General features: G+C 41.6%; 1 long non-coding RNA gene across 1 annotated transcript in view; it reads right to left on the bottom strand.

Moving 5' to 3' along the window:
• Positions 1-2224, bottom strand: part of LOC116086624 — a 4460-nt gene extending 2236 nt beyond the window's left edge. Inside the window, exons 1-2 of the long non-coding RNA XR_004117013.1 lie at positions 2118-2224; positions 396-513 (exon numbers count right to left, since the gene is read on the bottom strand). This is a non-coding gene — a long non-coding RNA (uncharacterized LOC116086624). The remainder of the gene's footprint in view (positions 1-395; positions 514-2117) is intronic.
• Between the last annotated feature and the right edge of the window lie 425 nt (positions 2225-2649).

Raw genomic sequence — 2649 nt, 5'->3', positions numbered from 1 at the left:
CCGGCCTTTAATCTGTTTTATTTTGGATTCTTTCCCCACTCATTCGTTCATCTAAATGAATGCAGAGAGCTAGCCTAGCTGTGCCTGTCCTCTGCTGGAGTACCACAGGACAGTCTACTTTCACGCACTTAGATTCTTAGAGATGTGCTTTGCTGTCAGTTGCAGTTAAGAAGTGGCCCCAAAACAAATTTGACAGAGCCCTGCTCCCAGACTCCTCCCCTGCTCCTCAGCACACCTGTTTGAGGATTAAAGTTCTGAAGGCAAAGGGAATGAGATCAAATATCCAGCCCTTCAAAGAGGATGGCTTCCTTGAAGTGAAATCCCCAAACTTGCCCTCCTCACCTCCTGCTCTTCCTTATCAGACATCTTGTCGGCACAGGATTAGTGGTACTTACCAGTCACGACAATGACATGGACAGAACAGCTAAGATGATTGAAAGATAACAGCAAAATCCATCAAGATGGTCTGTGGACAGCCTGACTGTGGAAAGGAGAAAAAACTCGACTGGAAGTCTGTAAGAGGCAAAGGTTATTTTATAATTATAGAATTTTAAATATATATATACACATAATGAACATAGAATATGATTGAATTTTAATGTGATTACATGGTCATTTGTTAATATCACTTACTTTTGAAATATCAAATAGATATTTTAAGTTATAGCAAATAACAATACTAAAGTTACCCTAAAATAACTACTTTTTAGTTGGAGGTACACGTCTATGTGTGTAAACAAAGTGCAATGCCATATGATGAATATAACTTTATGTGACACTGCATAGTGATCATTTAACAATATGGTTAATATAACTGGTTTCTATATTGATACATTGTAACTTGTTTCCTAAAGTCCTTATTATTATATCTAAGCTGAGATTTTTATAAATATCATAAAACATTTTTATATTAAAATCTCTGTCCTTAGCTCTGATTTTATCCTTAGGAAAGACTTTTAGAAAGGTAATCAATATATGTTTTTCAAATGTTCTCCCAATCTGCTGCCAAAGGGAGCTCCTGGGAAGGCAGCCCCAGTTTTAGGTTTCATCTCAATTAACATTTTCTGTTTCTCTGTGCAGCCCTGGGTATCCTGAAACTCGCTCTGTAAACCAGGCGGCCTTGGACTTAGAGAGCCACCTTTTTTGTTTGATGGTTGGTTGGTTGGTTTGCTTTTCAGACAGTCACACTTTATAAACCTTGTCTTGATGATCCTCTTGCCTCAACTCCCCAAGTGCTGAGGTTACAGGTGTGTGCACCACTCAGAATGTTGTGCACACAAACTTGTATCCCCCATCATATATTCCTACCTGTTAAACCAAGTATTGCCAATGCAGTTACTTATTTATTTAGTACACACTTTATGCTTTAATTGTTCAAGAAAGGGACACTGGGTCTTCCATGATAATTTTCAGAATCACGAAATAGATCCATGGAAGTTACAAAGTGTGGTTTGTAAGAGGCCATTCTTGGGGGCTGGTGAGATTCTTGGGGGCTGGTGAGATGGCTCAGTGGGTAAGAACACCGACTGCTCTTCTGAAGGTCCTGAGTTCGGATCCCAGCAACCACATGGTGGCTCACAACCACCTGTAATGAGATCGGACGCCCTCGTCTGCTGCGTCTGAAGACAGCTGCTCTGGAGCGGTAGCTAGCCGGGCCGGAGCAAGCAGAGGCCCTGAGTTCAATTCCCAGCAGCCACATGATGGCTCACGGCCATCTGTACAGCTACAGTGTATGAGTACACATTTATTGTATTGTACTCATACACATACAATAAATAAATAAATCTTAAAAAAAAAAAGAGGCCATTTTTTCTTAGAAATTTACTTAGACTTTCTTGATAGGAAAACTTCTGGAGAACGCTGCTTCTTCACACCCAAGGGGCAGACACAACTCACACACACGACAAACTCAAACTCATTTTTAAAACTCTCTTTACACCAAGCAACTCTGACAAGAATGAAAAGAATGAAAATGAAATGAGCCTGGTTCAAATTCTAGGTCGGTCTGTGTCATTCTAAGAGATTCACAACCACTTCCTGTAATTCATGAAGACGGTGAGCAGCTCTGACAGTGGCCTGGCATACAGAAAGGTGGTGATCTGATTATAGACACTTACAGGCTGTAAAGTCCGCTGCTGTGTCCTGTTAAATGGCCCTCCATCATATTTTCAGAGAAAACAGAGACCACACATCCTCAGCTGTCCTGACTTCCGGTGCCTTGGGAGAGTTACAGGTAACCATGGAGATGCACAGTTCCGCATCACCACCAAGAGATCTCCTCTTTGCTGCGTAGTTCACAGCCCTGTAATCAACTGCTACAGAAAGCTGGTTCAAGCAGCTTTTCGATAACCTCTTAATTATCATTGCGATTTTTTTTTTTCTGAGACAGGATTTCTCTGTGTAGCCCTGGCTGTCCTGGTACTCACTCTGTAGACCAGGCTGGCCTCGAACTCAGAAATCCACTTGCCTCTGCCTCCCAAGTGCTGGGATTAAAGGCCTGCACCACCACTGCCCAGCTCTTACGAAAATTATTAAGTTTCCTTTTCATCTTTGGCTTTTTCTACCTAGCTGCACAGTTAGTGTCTTTAAGACACCCCCCCCCCTTTTTTTTCAGTGAAGTTTCATCTTGACAACATGTTCTCTCATTTG

This window comes from Mastomys coucha, unplaced genomic scaffold (assembly GCF_008632895.1).
Source record: "Mastomys coucha isolate ucsf_1 unplaced genomic scaffold, UCSF_Mcou_1 pScaffold12, whole genome shotgun sequence".
Lineage (NCBI taxonomy): Eukaryota > Metazoa > Chordata > Mammalia > Rodentia > Muridae > Mastomys > Mastomys coucha.
Note: the sequence above shows the minus strand (reverse complement) of the source record. Positions and strands in the feature narration are given on the sequence as shown.